The 18087-nt window shown below is 37.9% G+C and overlaps 1 long non-coding RNA gene across 1 annotated transcript in view; it reads left to right on the top strand.

The window, feature by feature from the left end:
* Positions 1 to 18087, top strand: part of LOC122443352 — a 97412-nt gene that overhangs the window by 55041 nt on the left and 24284 nt on the right. The window lies entirely within an intron of this gene.

Genomic DNA, 18087 nt, shown 5'->3' with positions numbered 1-18087 from the left:
GATTCCTTAAAAAATTAAAAATATGATCCAGCAGTCCTACTCCTTGGCATAGATCTGGAGACAAACATTTGAAAAGATGCATGCACCCCAATTTTCACTGAAGCATATTTACAATATGTACAACTAAATCACTTTTCTGTACGCCTGGCTGCCTCAGTTATCCTGAGCCACCTAAATATCTATGGATGAATGAATGGATAAAGATGGGATACATATCTACCGTTTGCATCAAAATGGATGGATCAAGAGATTATTATAGTAAGTTAGACAATTATGTGATATCATTTATATGTGGAATCTTAAAAAAAAATACAAATGAACTTATTTACAAAACAGAAACAGATTCACACTCTCAGAAAACAAACTTACAGTTAACTTATGGTTACAAAAGGGTAGTGGGAGGGGGGATAAATTAAGAGGTTGAGGTTAATATATACACACTTCTAGATATGTAAAATAGATAATCAACGTGCACCTACTGTATAGCACAGGGCGCTCTATTTAATGTTCTATGATAAGCTATATGGGAAAAGAATCTGAAAAAGAATAGATTTATGTATGTGTATAATTTGGAGAAGGAAATGGCATCCCACTCCAATATTCTTGCCTGGGAAATCCCATGGACAGAGGAGCCCGGTGGGCTACAGTGCATGGGGTCACAAAAGAGTCAGACAAGACTTAGCAACTAAACAACAGCAATAATATGTATAGCTAAATCACTTTTCTGTACACCTAAAACTAGCAACATTGTAAATCAAATGTACTCCGATATAAAATAAATAAACCTTTTTCCTCTAATCTGCCTATATGGTAAATTATAGTTGTAAATTTAATAGCATTAAATCACACTGAAATTCCTGTAATAAATGTAATCACACCTTTTTTTTTGTTATGTTTTTGTGGAAATTTTCATATAAATCCATGAATGAAATGGGCTTGTGATTTTCCTACTTTGAACACCCTTTTTTATTTCAGAATTATACTAGTCTTATATTGTGATTTATAGTGCCCTTTATTTTTATGTCCTCTGAAGAAATTTATATAAGATTGAAATGGTGTGTTCCTTGAATGGTAGAATTTTCCAGGAAAATCATTTGGTTCTGGTTTTCAAATCCTTTAATGAATATAGAATATGTAGTTTTTCAATGTCTTTTCAAGTCATGTGTAATAAGTTAGACTTTTCTAGAAATGTGTCACTTTTCTAATTTTCAAATGTATTGTCATTAAGAGATTCACAGTTCTTAGTTACATTTAAATTTAATCTGTGTTAAATTTAATATTTTCCATTTTATTACTATTTATGCATCATCTCCATTTTTCTATTTTTTTTTTCTTTTTTTATTTTTATTTTTTTTATTATTATTTTTTTTTCCAGTGGGTTTTGTCATACATTGATATGAATCAGCCATGGATTTACATGTATTCCCAATCCCGATCCCCCCTCCCACCTCCCTCTCCACCCGATTCCTCTGGGTCTTCCCAGTGCACCAGGCCGGAGCACTTGTCTCATGCATCCCACCTGGGCTGGTGATCTGTTTCACCATAGATAGTATACATACTGTTCTTTTGAAATATCCCACCCTCACATTCTCCCACAAAGTTCAAAAGTCTGTTCTGTATTTCTGTGTCTCTTTTTCTGTTTTGCATATAGGGTTATCGTTATCACCTTTCTAAATTCCATATATATGTGTTAGTATGCTGTAATGTTCTTTATCTTTCTGGCTTACTTCACTCTGTATAATGGGCTCCAGCTTCATCCATCTCATTAGGACTGGTTCAAATGAATTCTTTTTAATGGCTGAGTAATATTCCATGGTGTATGTACCACAGCTTCTTATCCATTCATCTGCTGATGGGCATTAGGTTGCTTCCATGTCCTGGCTATTATAAACAGTGCTGCGATGAACATTGGGGTGCACATGTCTCTTTCAGATCTGGTTTCCTCAGTGTGTATGCCCAGAAGTGGGATTGCTGGGTCATTGGCAGTTCTATTCCAGTTTTAAGAAAATCTCCAACACTGTTTTCCATAGTGGCTGTACTAGTTTGCATTCCCACCAACAGTGTAAGAGGGTTCCCTTTTCTCCACACCCTCTCCAGCATTTATTGCTTGTAGACTTTTGGATAGCAGCCATCCTGACTGGCGTGTAATGGTACCTCATTGTGGTTTTGATTTGCATTTCTCTAATAATGAGTGATGTTGAGCATCTTTTCATGTGTTTGTTAGCCATCTGTATGTCTTCTTTGGAGAAATGTCTGTTTAGTTCTTTGGCCCATTTTTTGATTGGGTCATTTATTTTTCTGGAATTGAGCTGCAGGAGTTGCTTGTATATTTTTGAGATTAATCCTTTGTCCGTTTCTTCATTTGCTATTATTTTCTCCCAGTCTGAGGGCTGTCTTTTCACCTTACTTATAGTTTCCTTTGTAGTGCAAAAGCTTTTAAGTTTCATTAGGTCCCATTTGTTTATTTTTGCTTTTATTTCCAATATTCTGGGAGGTGGGTCATAGAGGATCTTGCTGTGATTTATGTCGGAGAGTGTTTTATGACAAACCCACAGCAAGCATCACCCTCAATGGTGAAAAATTGAAGGCATTTCCCCTGAAATCAGGAACAAGACAAGGGTGCCCACTCTCACCACTACTATTCAACATAGTGTTGGAAGTTCTGGCCACAGCAATCAGAGCAGAAAAAGAAGTAAAAGGAATCCAGATAGGAAAAGAAGAAGTAAAACTCTCACTGTTTGCAGATGACATGATCCTCTATATAGAAAACCCTAAAGACTCTACCAGAAAATTACTAGAGCTAATCAATGAATATAGTAAAGTTGCAGGATATAAAATTAACACACAGAAATCCCTTGCATTCCTATATACTAACAATGAAAAAACAGAAAGAGAAATTAAAGAAACAATACCATTCACCATTGCAACAAAAAGAATAAAATACTTAGGAGTATATCTACCTAAAGAAACAAAAGACCTATACATAGAAAACTATAAAACACTGATGAAAGAAATCAAAGAGGACACAAACAGATGGAGAAACATACCGTGTTCATGGATTGGAAGAATCAATATTGTCAAAATGGCTATTCTACCCAAAGCAGTCTATAGATTCAATGCAATCCCTATCAAGCTACCAACGGTATTTTTCACAGAACTAGACCAAAGAATTTCACAATTTGTTTGGAAATACAAAAAACCTCGAATAGCCAAAATAATCTTGAGAAAGAAGAATGGAACTGGAGGAATCAACCTGCCTGACTTCAGACTCTACTACAAAGCCACAGTCATCAAGACAGTATGGTACTGGCACAAAGACAGAAATATAGATCAATGGAACAGAATAGAAAGCCCAGAGATAAATCCACGAACCTATGGACACCTTATCTTTGACAAAGGAGGCAAGGATATACAATGGAAAAAAGACAACCTCTTTAACAAGTGGTGCTGGGAAAACTGGTCAACCACTTGTAAAAGAATGAAACTAGAACACTTTCTAACACCATACACAAAAATAAACTCAAAATGGATTAAAGATCTAAATGTAAGACCATTTTTCTATTTTTAAAATCAATTTTACATTAGGTTTTCTTCAAAGAAGCATTTCTTTGTAGATAGTCTTTTGCACTTAATTTTTTTTTTAAATTTTATTTGTATTATTTCATGGGCCTAAGGCATAGTTTCCTTTTCTTATCCCAGTACTAATATTAGCATTTACCCCACAGGTAGAATTTACTTTCTTATTGCTTTTATCTTGCCAGTCTTATTTCACTTTCAGATCACTGTCCTTTTTCTTATGTATTTATTGGTTTCTAGAAATGTTTTGGTTTCTTACACATGATTTTGGCAATTCATTAAAGCATAATTGTGCTAGTGTATCCAGAATGCAGTTAGTGTCTAATAGTGAAGCCCTGGTTAATACCTAGTAAACTCTAAGAATCTTCTCTAACTACATGTTGGCAATTTTTACTCACAAAATGAAATGAATATATGGAGCATTCAAAAACCTGGAACAGTGTCCTATATTTTCACCTATTCAGAATACTCAACTTTTATGGTTCCCCAGTTGCATGCCAAGTAAAGATAGAAACAGAACTAGTAGTCTAAAAAAAAGGTTTGCGTTAGATAAGTTTGCTTAATTGCAGGCTCACACCATTTCTGGTGTACGTAATTATGTATATTAAATTAAAAGATCTCCCTCTCTGGCTCTTAGTGAAAAGCAAGTAAATAGAATAGATGGTGGTGTCAAATTTTCTTGACTATATAAAAAGGTGATTGGAATAGATGTGCTCTAAGATGGCCTTCAGTTCTAAAAAGATATGCCTGTGTCTAAAAAACAATAAAATAGTGTTTCCTGTTAATTACATACCAGTGAATAATTGAGAGTTAAGTAAACTTTGTATTTTTGCTCTGTTCACGGAGTAGTAACTTCTAAAGTACCTTTTCACCCTGTAGTCCTTACATTCAATCTAATGTTGCCTTCAAGTAACTAATAATTATTGCTGTATTTACCTGTTCTTTATGAACTGAGATCTAGAGCAGTCTTTATTAGTAAATGGAGATGGGAAATCCATCCCTAAAATCGAAGTAATCAAAGTTCAAGTATGTGCCCTTGGAACAGGACTCCAGGGACAGAGCAATAGCTTGTCTCACAGTCCAGAACCAGACAGTTCAAAAAATAAAAATAAAAAAGCAGGCTTATTAAACTTAGGCAAATTTGACCCAGTGATATTTATGAAGTAAGAAACCAGGAAGAAGAAACCGAGTTTGTAAGAAAATATAAGGAGTGTCTTTGAGAACAATGGTCATGTTCTGTGAAAACAAGTACTAAAAGAATATTTATTAAAAATACAGGTAGTATGTATATGTGAAAATGAAAGTGTTAAGTCACTCAGTCATTTCCGACTTTTTGTAACCCAATGGACTGTAGCCCACCAGACTCCTTTGTCCATGGGATTCTCCAGGCAAGAATACTGGAGTGGGTAGCCATTCTCTTCTCCACAGGATCTTCCTGACCCAGAGATCAAATGAAGTTCTCCTGCATTTCAGGCAGGTTCTTTTACTGTCTGAGCTACCAGGGAAGCCCACATGAATTCACACACACACACAAATAAACTTTTAAGAATATACCATTACTTTCTCTGTAAAAGTCCTCAAAAATGAGACTTTATTTTACTCAGAATAATTTGAATTTAACTCAAGTACTGAAATACAAGGGTCCTTAATGATCTTTGGGGGGGGGGGTCTCAAATAAAGATCTATAAATAAAACTTTAGAAAATAAAATTTGAAAATGTTCATTCCTGAGATCAGATTCATAGGAAATCTGTACATGTAACCACTATTGGCTTTAATTGTTACATAATAATACAATGTAAAAATAATAAATATTACTATGCAGAATGGAGATAATCACATAGGCGATAATTTCACTTTATAATAGTAAAAGGATTCAAGATTGATAGATTTGTATGAATCATACTACTGTAAAGTATAAAATTTAACATATATTTTTCAACTTGAAAGGTTGACAGTTGAAATATATGTGAAGGAATGACTAAGCAGCATAAGGAATTAAATTAGATAACTCAATAAGTCAAAATCAATCTCTGCCATTAATTTTTTGGAAGTAAATTAACTTAGTGTCTTGTTAATTTTTCAGGGTTGAAATTCCTGCTTATTCTCTAGTTTTCAAGTGTAAAAGATGAAAAATAATGTGTAATTCATTTTATGGTATTAATGGATAAAACAGAAGCCTCTACATAGTCCTTTTAAGAAGCAGCTCATTCAAAAATGGATTGGAATATTCTCCTCTCACTCTCAGAATTTTCTTCTTGTGTATCAGTTTTCTTATGAGAAGTGAATATAGAGTAACAGTAGCATTGTTTGTCAATATCTTCATGTGATTGTTAGCAATACATCCTTGCACACATTGTTTCAGGCAAAAAATTAGTATTTTGCATTAGAAGTGGATAATTAGGCAATAAGATACAAAAGCGAGTGTGGTTATCATGAGATAAACACACACATGGGGTGTTATGAGGCACAGCCAAGTGTCTGTAATCCCTCTAGGGTATGATTATCTCGTGATAACCACACACCCTGGAGTTGCCTTATTGCTATTATAAAATATCTTTATTATAGGAAGAAATGTGCATTTTTGTGCAGAAAGGAGATGGAGCTGGCAATTTAGAATGCAGAACAGCAGTTTCAGCTGAGCTATGTGGTTTACATAGATTAATCTATCCCATTGGAATGTTTCCCCAGCCAAAAAAATGTTCCCTAAATCCAAGCAGTCATAATCTGTAGTGATGTGCAGTTATTTGGAGCATTTGAGAAATTCCCTGCCTGGTTCTTAAGTTGTTGGTTTGATGGTTGCATTAGGTGAATGCGGAGATGCACAATGACAAGAGAATCTACACAGTGTTCTGAGAACCCAAATTGTGATTCAGGGAACTGTCAAAATTCTGGACCATAGTTTTTTCTGGTTTCTTCATCTGGATAAATGGCTTAAATTTCTTGAGGAAACAGCATCTGATAACAGAAACATTGGTAAGGGAGAGAAATCACTAGGGTGGAAACATGAAGACTGAATTCAGAACTCAAAATTGTGAGAAAAGAGTTAATGAATGTCCCACAAGACATTACAAACTTGAGGTCAATAGACTAAAGAAACCTAGGGCTTTAAGCCTAAAGAAAGTCAAGGCAAAGAATCATATACATCCATAAATGCCTGAGTTATAATCATACAGACTGGATTCATTCTCTATGGCTCCAGAGACAGAATTAACTTAAAAAATCATAGGGGAATTTCATTTTCCCATAAGAACCCACTTCTAAAATTTGAGTGGTTATAAAATATACCTGTTTTTCCTTAAAAAAAAAAATCAGCAAAGGCTGTTATATTGAGAGATTGCTCCATTAGAGATTTCCCATATCTCAAAAATTGATTCTAAGATAAAAAAAGTTATGGATATATATATAAATAAGTCTGAGAAGATTCAACATCACCTGATATGTAAGAACTGAAAAGAGACTAAATCTAAAGTATTTCTTAGATATTTTCTATTAGGAATAGAAATAACTAGTTCTTCTATGTATCATGAATTTTTAGGTATACTAAATATATTAAAATAGGATTCAATTGTATTGAGATACTCTTGTGTATAAGTATAGAGGATTGGCTACATATATCCTATTTGATTTAAAAGTTACAGCTCACTTTTCTATGAATTTGGTTGTTAACCTAATATTCTAAAACTGTGTTGAAATCAGGATTGGCAGTAAACATTTCAATAAATTTCTATTGTTAAATTGTGAGGTAAAATCAGCAATGGACCAATCTGTAAATTGTGTGTAAAATAAAGATCAATATTTATATTCTTGTATAGGCAACCAAATCCTTGCGGAAAATTCAGAGAATTTAGCCCAGTTTGGGTACTTTCACAGTACTTACCAAAATGTGTCAACTCTAATGTAAGACTGTTGCTTAATGTGGGATATAAAGTTGATGTAACTGATTTGATTGAATTTTTTTAGAAACCTAAGAATATATGTCACATTTTAAAAAAATGAAGTAAAGCCAATAATTGGTTTAAGTGTAAAAATAAATTGTATCTAGAGATCTCCTACCCAGCCATGGTGATGCTTTATTGGTTTCTGCATTTCACTAACTGATATGCTTTCATGTAAAATCAATACCTCACAATCTAATATATTTTGCATTGTCATGGTGTGGGTACTATAGGTTAAACTACATTTTTGATGCATAACTCCAAATCTTTATTTTACAATAAAACTTGCCATAGGGAAAATTTAAAGGGGGCACCATTTGTTTTCTAAATATGCAACAGCATCTTTCACATAAATGACAATTGTTTCAGCGGAATGCTATCATTTCTAGTCTAAATCCTCATCTTTTAATTTAGCCCTAGGCCATACCTTTCAAAGAAACTGCCATCCATGAAATATCAGATGCTCCAACAGGGCCAGACTTGTGTACCCCCCTAGTAGAGCTGTGTGAAAATTTCACACCTACACTGTAACTGCCAAAATATGCTTCTTCACTCTTTTCAGTACCAGTGGGAAAACATATACTTTTTCCCTTTGGGCAATTTTGACAGTTTTAATACAAGTGAAAAGCAGGTTTTGCCAGCATAAAAAAGGGAAAAGGGAGAAATCTTGAAATTAGAATGTGAGAATGTCAAGAGTGTTAGCGGGAGGTGAAGGGGAGAGGAGAGTGAAAATCTAATACTTGGTCTTATCCAAGGCTGACCACATGATCAGCAATGTTCAGTGTTTGCTAGGGAGGATCACAGCAAGTGAAAGATGCTAAATATTCTAAGGGCCGGGCTCCTCGGTCCATGGGGTTTTCCAGGAAAGAACACTGGAGTGGGTTGCCATTTCCTTCTCTAGGGGATCTTCCTGACCCAGTGATCAAACCTGGGTCTCCCACATTGCAGGTAGACTCTTGACCTTCTGGGCCACCAGGGAAGTTGGTAAAGCCAATACTAAGTAAAAATAGTGGCAATAAAACTTGAGCCTCCTGGAGCATTTTCCCTCAGAGTTTGATCCTAAGTAAAGCCAATTAGTTCTAACAATCTACTACACACTACCCAAGCTTACTTTCTCCCCTCTAGCCCCCTCCCTGTGTACTGTCAAGATTTAGAAATCTTAAAAAAAAAAAAAAGATTTAGAAATCTTCCTTGGCTTTAAGGAGAGAAATAAAAATATAAAAGGCAACTAATATATCCTTGAGCCATCTTACTGCCCTATGGAAAAATCATTTTCCTTTTCATTTCTTTCTCTTGAAATTTTTGGGGAAGCCTGTACCTGTATAAAAGAAAGCAGCTTTTTTTGCTGAAAGGTTTTTAAGTAGAAAATTGTCATTTACAATGACCACTTTCCTCAATCACTGCAATCCCAAAACACTCAAAAGGCTCGGAGAAAAAAAATAATAGGTCTAGAAAATACATATAGATGTAACTCAGGGAATTCAGCCAAGCAGAGAATTCTTCTGGACCCATGGATTCCTATAGCGTTTTCACACTCTTTAGTCATGCTTTAAAACAACTGAATACACAACATAAATATCAAGTCAGTGGAAAATCAAATGTGCTGAACCATTTTGCTTCCACCCAAACTCATCTGTTAGAGTACTGTACTTTTAGAACACGTGGAATGAATTTTAACTTGACTCTTACGTGGAAGTCTGCACTACATATAGTTCAAAGCATTTACATAAAGACGCCTCTCGTCACTATGAAGATAGGGTTACTGTGGACTGAGAGACAGAAATTGACATTTTATAATGGACATTTTATAAATATATGAAGAGGAGAAGTAGCTCTTGTCTTGTTTAGCTTTTTTTTTTTTTAACAATTTTAGAATGGGGACAGTTCTGAGTCCTATATTATAGAGAAAAATAGAAGGACTAATGCTGAAGCTCAATACTTTGGCCACCTCATGCAAAGAGTTGACTCATTGGAAAAGACCCTGATGCTGGGAGGGATTGGGGGCAGGAGGAGAAGGGGACAACAGAGGATGAGATGGCTGGATGGCATCACCAACTCGATGGACATGAGTTTGAGTAAACTCCAGGAGTTGGTGATGGACAGGGAGGCCTGGCGTGCTATGATTCATGGGATCACAAAGAGTCAGACACGACTGAGCGACTGAACTGAACTGAGCTGAATGTATTTGAGGAATGCACTTACCCTTTGGGTTATTTTGTATATTTTCCATTAAATAATGAAAATAGTCATGAGTAAATGCTATTATTTAACTTTTCTGTACCCAATTACTATAGACTGTTGAATTTGTGAAACTAAACACCTAGGCATAAGATAAGCAGAAACTATATCATATGTCAACATTTCTGCAGGGAGGTAGACAGGGGTGTAAATTTGTTTTACTGTTTTTATAGTAAAACAAAACAAAAAACAAAACAAAACACGAGACTTTTCCAATGACATCACAGTAACCTTTTACTGTTATTCATAGCTGAGAGTCGACTTTCTCTCCCAGGGATTCCTTCTAATCAACCATCTTCCAACATGGTGGTTCTGGGAATGGAAGCTGAGACCAGATCAATTCCTGGGTCAGGAAGATCCCATGAAGAAGGGAATGGCAACCCACTCCAGTATTCTTGCCTGGAGAATTCCATGGACAGATGAGCCTGGCAGGCTACAGTCCATGAGGTCGCAAAGAGTTGGAACGACTGAGCGACTAACGTTTACAGTGCCTAGTCACTGCCTCGTGTGCCTTCCATGGCGTTGTTTCCTCTACTACTATCCTCTGCTGAGGTAGGACCTCCAGGTGGCCCCGGCCCCACGACTGCTAATGCCGACTCCCGTCCAACAATCGAGTCCTGCAGCCATTTATGCTGCCCCAGCACCACTGAGGCAGGTGTCACCATTGGAACTACCTCTCAATATTGCCTTGTCTCGAGACCCTGGAAGGTTGCATCCAACTAACTCTGCATTGCTCTTTCTGAACTGACTTTGGGTGAAAAGTGTTATTTCTTGTTAAAAACTTTTTAGTTGTCTCTTTCCTGAGGACTCAGATATATGTGGATGAGGCCACTCAAAAAGATGTGCAAGTGGCCTACCCCATGTAATCCTCAGCCCTTCTCCTTTCCTTCAACAATGGAAGGAACACTATGGGACAAAGCTCTTACCTTTGGTTTCCTCTTAGGAATTTTTGTTTGTTTGTTTTTTTTCTAGATTCCTCCCCTGCTCATCCTGACTCCCAAACAAGAAAACGTACCCCAAATACACTGATAGTTTGGCCAAACTGTGACAGACACTACTAATTTTCTTCCAGTGTCCATTTGCCCCTTCTTCATTTTAGTTATAGAACCTCCCCATCATACCTGGGTCTCAGCATGGCATGTAGCAAGTCAGCTAGACACCACATTTCCCAGTTTGCCTTATGACTTAATGACTAAGTGCTTGTAGTAGGTTTGTCAAGAAGTGGTCTTTTGAGGTTTTGACCTTAAACACTGCCCTACATGCATTCTTTCCTTCTCCTGACTAGGAGATAGCAACACAGGCACAGCTGCCTTGGGTCAGCTGAGGATGACAGAGTGAATCCAGCAGCCTGAGCACTACATTTCCTATGGAGAAAGGGAAGCTTCCAGCTCTGGACTGTTTAGCTCTGAGTTGTAACGCAAAAGGGAAATAGAGTTCTAATTCATTTGTTCCACTCAATTGCTGAGTCTCTTTATTACAGCGTTCTGATCTGTATTTGAACCAATATACTAGGGTTGAAAGAGAAAGGGGATATTCTACATGTATTTTATCATATATCAGAAAGTGCAGTAAATTAGTGAACTCAATCAGCTTTCTTTGATATTTTGGAAGTAGGTTTCAGGAACAATAATTCCACAATTACATCTTGGAAGTGGTTAAAAAAAAAAAAAGATAACTGGATACTTTTAACATGAAGACAAATATAGCTTGCAAAAAATTGAATCACTATCTCGAGATGAAAAATGAAACTGTACAAAATTGTATATGTAAGAATTTTGTGAGCCATAAAGTATTAGCTACATAATTATTAATGATTAATAATTTAAATTATTTTTACTGATATAATCATTATTACTTGTGTTCTAGCCAGTTCAGATACCTAAACAGAACATATTTCTACTAATATTTAAACTATACTTTAAAAAAATCATAAAACGGTATGTTTCAATCATCGTATTCATTCATTCAGCATATATTTGTGGACCACATGCAGGAAAGCCTGACAATATATATCATAGAAGGTCAATGTAACAGTGACCCTACAAAAACTAAAGTTTCATATATGTTTGAATTCAGGTAAATATTCAGACAATATCCTAAAATGTTTCTAATGAGAAAATTTCCAATTGCATATTTGAGTTGTGTTTATGAATATAGAATATATGCATATAGAAAACTATATAGGACAAATGAGGACAAGGTTTAAAAGAGTTGGATAGTGGAATTTTTTAATTGTACGGAAACAATAACAAAGTGAATGACTGGTTTAAAGAAGAATTGAATGAGATAAGGGTATTTCTATGGAATTGCATAAGGTAGGAAACTCACATTTTTTCCTACTTAAAATTTGTGGGAAGCATTTTTTAATGTTGCATACATCTTTGTATGTGTGGTTACATAATGGCCTTGTCTTCTGTTGAAGATAACTGGTTAAGCCTGTGAAATGTTCATTGATCTAAGTGTATGGGTCTGAGGGGAAGGGCTTGTCAGCTGAGACAGCTTATCAGAGGAGGGTTGTTCTTCTACCCCCCTTTTTATTTATCCCTAAACCACGGAAAATTCCCCTGGGAGCATAAAGGCCTCAGTGGGAACATTGCAGAGACTCGAGAGAGGAGAAATGGTTTGTAAATGAACATTTAAAACAAGAAAACACTTTTGTTTTTAAAGCCAATGAGTATAAAGTACCAGTGGGAGACGTGAGTTGACAGCTGGGACTCTGCATCCGTCTGGCCGAGGGATTCTGAGTCAATCTCTGACAGGTGAAAAGTGGAACTTGGAGAATTCGGGACTGTCAGAACCTACTCAAAATTCCTGGGCTTGCCATTTCAAACCAAATTCAAACCTTCCAGAGCTTGAGATTAAAGAGAGTGCTTACAGAAAAATAAAGAAGGTTTGAAAATGCTTATTAAGAGGCATCTTAGAAATCTTTATAAAGCATCATCTGTGATGATTTACATGCAAATGAATATGAATGTGCTTGGCATACATTATGTAGGGTTTTCAGATTTGATCAAATCCAGACTGATTATAGAGAAAGAAACACACAGACTAGAGCCACTAGAGAGACTAAAGGAAGGATGGCTTGCCCATTCCTGGTTTGTAGCAGAGGAGAGATGAAACAGAACACACTTTTATTCAGTCACTTAAGGACAATTCTTGCTCCCAGGGCTACAGTCTGAGACCAAAGATAACTCAAGAGGTTTCTGGGAGCCTGAGATGCCCTCAGAGCTGCAAGTGTGTATCGAAGAAGCCTTTACGCCATACTCCAAAATGCCAGAGGCTATAGTCTCATTCCAGTGTTTCTTGGGGGCCTCATTACTTCCATCATGAGTTTCTAGGTTTCCCAGGTGTCTGAAGTGACCTCTCTCTGTGACAGGAAGGAACCAGGACCCTAGGCCTTTGCTAATCAGTCTGAATTATTAAAGAGGTTTCCCAAGTTCAGAAAGTTGCCACAGAATGTAAGATGTAGATAAAATGTAAAAAGAGACAAAAAAAAAAAAAAAAAAAAATGCCACCAGGTCCTCAAACTGCCATAAGCAGAAAAGTCTGACAGGGTTATATAACAAGCTAAAATAGGTCTCTTGAAAAACTAATGGAAATTCTGAGTTCTTATTTAATGATAAGTGACTTATTTTTTTCACAGAAGATTTGAGTCCTAAAAATTACCCAAAGCAAACAAGTAAGGAAGTGTGTGTTGCTCCATCAAACAGAATCATCTGCTTAGTGCATTACATAGTACAGAATCCATGGACTATCAGGCAGTCACTAGCCCTGTGCTCCAGCCAGGTTTTCCTGATTTTCTCCCTCAGTCTCTTCTAAAATCAACAACTCAAACTCTAGGTAAAAAATGGCACTGAAGAACAATATGAAGTAGGCCCAGGTTGCTTTGATGCCTATCCTTTCTTATTTTCCCACCCTTGTTCATGTCTCTATACCAAGTCACCTCCAATCCCCGGTGTGGTCCTTACACTTAAAAATAAGAGTAAAGATGACCACTAAAGGTTTTTGTCCTCAAAAAAATATCAGTATGTTTAAAAGTAAATAAACATGTATTAGATAATACAGTACAGTACAGTCGCTCAGTCATGTCTGACTCTTTGCGACCCCATGAACCACAGCACACCAGGCCAACTCCCGGAGTCCACCCAAACCCATGTCCATTGAGTTGGTGATACCATCCAACCATCTCATCCTCTGTCGTCCCCTTCTCCTCCTGCCCTCAATCTTTCCCAGCATCAGGGTCTTTTCAAATGAGTCAACTCTTTGCATGAGGTGGCCAAAGTATTGGAATTTCAGCTTCAGCATCAGTCCTTCCAAAGAACACCCAGGACTGATCTCCTTTAGGATGGACTGGTTGGATCTCCTTGCAGTCCAAGGGACTCTCAAGAGTCTTCTCCAACACCACAGTTCAAAAGCATCAGTTCTTTGGCTCTCAGCTTTTTTTAATTTGGTTTATTTTCTATAAATCTCTTATTTACCCATTATTGTTTCATTGGGTAAGTCTGGTTATTGATACAAAACAGAATTTTCCCCAGATCATTCAAATGAAGACACTCTTATGAAAGGTAACCTTTTAGAGGCATAGGCATGGCCAAAAGAAAAAATGAAGAATGGTGAGGAACCCAGAAACCAGCAATAGAAGAAACAATTAACGTTCCTACTTCTTAAGGAGCAAGTGAGAAAACAGCTTTACTGAGCTCATAGAGCTGGAGTCATAGAGGGAGGTAACTGTTTCTAGAGTAGTGATGCCAAAGTGGGCAGAGAGCAGGAAGATATATCCCAAACATGTTATCCTCCTGCTGATACTTCCCATTGGTTGAACTCAGCCAGAAATCAGAGTGCAAGGGAGCCCAAGTGACTGACACTTCTATAGAGGTCAGCCAACTAGGGCACCAAGCAGAGCAGAGGATGCCATGTGGAGTGGTGCATGAGTAGAAAGTAGAAGAAAAATCAGCACATTAATCTGCTTTTCTTTTCTTATAGCTCCATGAGGATGTTCCTAACACCCCACATTCTACATGGTTTTTATGTCATTCTAACTTCTGGTTGTAGGGATTCAGATAAGCTCAGTTTCAAAATCTCTTTAGTATCACAAAAATTTCCTATTTTTTTTCTATTCTATTCACCTTCTCAATAATCTAATTAATCTTCTTAAAATACCACACAACTCAGTTATTCTAAAAGCCAGCTGAAATGCTACCACTTTACGATGATTTTCTTAGTTGCCCCAGATACAGATGAAGCCTCCTGTTTTTGAGTTCTTAAGTATACTGTCTTAACCACTTGCATGGTATTTATCACATGCCTCCTGGTGCCTCAGAAAATTATGTACATGCTTTCCTCCTATATCATACCAAATCTTCTTAAAAGCTGGGATGGTTTCTTGGATATGTCTATATCCCATACTAGGTCACTGTATTCACTTGCTTTCTTTTTACATAGTAATCACACCTTAAACATTTATTAGATGTCAACTTACAGATGAATATTCCCTCCACCTCTCCCTTCTTTGCTTGACAGTTCCATTTGATCTATAATTATCAGCTTAAATGTCATTTTCTCAAGGAAGCCATCCTTGACCTTTGCTCCCAAGGATATGTACTCCTCCTGGGTACGCTGTGCTTTGGCCAGCATAGCATTTAACATAGTCATACAGCTTATAAACGATAGAGCCGTGTTTCAGTTAAGTTCTGTGTGATTCCAGAAGTCATATTTTTATGACTTACCATACTAATTCTCAAAGAGAATGTAGGAAGGAAAAATTGCACTGGGGTAATGAGATAAAGAGACTTCATGAAAAAGGTAGTGACTGAGATAAATTTTGAAATGCAGTTGATTTTAGCAGGTAGATACAGCTAAGGCAGGCATTATACACACAGAGAATAAAAGGCATAAAGGCATGGGCCTATTGTGATACAGACCATGTTTGAAGCATTGTGGGAAATAAGGCTGCTTATGGTTGATGCCATGTTGTGGAGGACCTTTGTTGTAGGAGGCTATGGCTGCAATTTGTGGACCCTAGGACAGAACAGATTAGTGAAGAGTGGGAGAATGAATCTAGCCACATAAAGGAATATAACTGATGGAGGGTGGAGACAGGATGGCAGAATAGGGGGACTTGAACTAACCTCCTCTCATGAAAACACCAAAATCACAGCTCTGAATAATTGACAAAAAATTTTGAAACTACCAAAAACTGTATCCTATATCTAAAACAGCAGCAGCAATGAGACGCTAGGATAGGCATTTTTGTGATATAATTAACTCCCATACCCATGGGGAGGGTGACCCACAATCTGGAAAATAATTCTATCACAGAGGTTCTCCCACAGGAGTGAGGGTTCTGAGCTCCATGTCAGTCTCTCCAGCCTGGCAATCTGACATCAGGAGGAGCCCCCAGAGAACTTGGCTTTGAAGGCTAGCAGAGCTTTTTGTGCAGGAATTTTATAAGATTAGAGGAAAGAGACCTTTCCTAAGGCCTTCAAAGACCCCTTGGGCTGTATTCATGGAGGGCATCATGGGGTCTCCGGTTACCACCCCCTGGGCATTTTATGTGGACCAGGGTGTGACGTAGCTTCGGAGAACCTCAGGCTTTTCAGGGTCACATGTCTTCACTGAGTGGAAAAATGCTGACTGTGTTTGGGAGGTCAGAGTTGTGAAGCCCATGGGGCAGCCCATCCCAAGTGTCACACCTGCATGGGGACAGCCCTGCTGGGGGCTCCTGCAGGGTGGAGTCTCCAGAGAATAAAAAACTATAAGTGGTGTTCAAACTGCAGCACTTTGGAAATTTTTTATTAAAAAAAAAACACCTGCTGTAATAACAGTGCTGTATGGGATCTCTATTTTAAAATGGTTCCAGAAAGAATTCACTTCCATGACACTTCACACCGAACATGGTGACCCATGCTCAAAAAACTTGAGATTTAACATCCAAATGTTGTTGAATATGTTGTCTTCACTAAAGCAGCTTCCTTCCTAGAAAGCAGAATTATGGGGATCTCATCTAAGAACTGCATCCAAGGGTGTGTCTTCCCTCAAATGTAAAATGTCCTTAGGTGATAGGCTTTGTAACATGAAACTGGAGACCAGACTTGTACTAAAGTCAGGTAAGGATGGGCTTCCCTAGTGGCTCGGACAATAAAGAATCCTCCTGCAATGAGGGAGACCTGGGCTTGATTCCTGGGTTGGGAAGATTCCCTGGAGGAGGGCATGGCAACCCACTCCAGTATTCTTGCCTGGAGAATCCCAATGGACAGAGGAGCCTGGCGGCCTACAGGCCATGGAGTCACAAAGAGTCAGACACAACTGAGTGACTAAGCACAGCACGTGGGAAAGAGACCCCATTCCTAGAGGGCTCACACAGGTGGTATGTGCGCTGGAACCCAGAGCAAAGCACTGACTCTAGGATCATGAGCTAGACCACCTGTGGATCTTAGAGAGCCTCTGGGGGAGGCAGAGGCCAGCCATGGCTCACCATGGGGGCAAGGACACTGCTGACAGAGGACCCAGTGAACATTCATCAGTGTGAGTTCTTCTGGAGGCCACCATTTTGGCACTGAGACCTAGCCCCACCTAACAGCCTGCAGGCTCCAGTGCTGAGATGCCTCAGGCAAAACAACCAACAGGGTGGAAATACAGCCCCACCCATTAGCAGAGAGGCTGCCCCAAGTCCTCCTGACCCCACAGCTAGCTCTAAGCACACTCCTTGACATGCCATTGCCAACAAGAGGGACAAGATCCAGGTCTTCCCACCAGTGGACAGGTACCAGTCTCTCTCACCAGGAAGCCTGCATAAGCCCCTAAGTCAACTTCATCCAGTTGAGCTATTTCAAATCCTAAAAGATGATGCTGTGAAAGTGCTGCACTCAATATGTCAGCAAATTGGGAAAACTCAGCAGTGGCCACAGGACTGGAAAAGGTCAGTTTTCATTCCAATCCCGAAGAAAGGCAATCCCAAAGAATGCTCAAATTACCGCACAATTGCACTCATCTCACACGCTAGTAAAGTAATGCTCAAAATTCCCCAAGCCAGGCTTCAGCAATTAGTGAACTGTGAACTTCCAGATGTTCAGGCTGGTTTTAGAAAAGGCAGAGGAACCAGAAATCAAATTGCCAACATCCACTGGATCATCGAAAAAGCAAGAGAGTTCCAGAAAAACATCTATTTCTGCTTTATTGACTATGCAAAAGTCTTGACTCTGTGGATCACAATAACTGTGGAAAATTCTGAAAGAGATGGGAATACCAGACTACCTGACCAGCCTCTTGAGAAACCTGTATATACAGGTCAGGAACCAACAGTTAGAACTGGACATAGAACAATAGACTGGTTCCAA

This window comes from Cervus canadensis, chromosome 6, assembly GCF_019320065.1.
Source record: "Cervus canadensis isolate Bull #8, Minnesota chromosome 6, ASM1932006v1, whole genome shotgun sequence".
Classification (NCBI taxonomy): Eukaryota; Metazoa; Chordata; class Mammalia; order Artiodactyla; family Cervidae; genus Cervus; species Cervus canadensis.
This window is presented reverse-complemented; position numbering and strand designations above follow the sequence as displayed.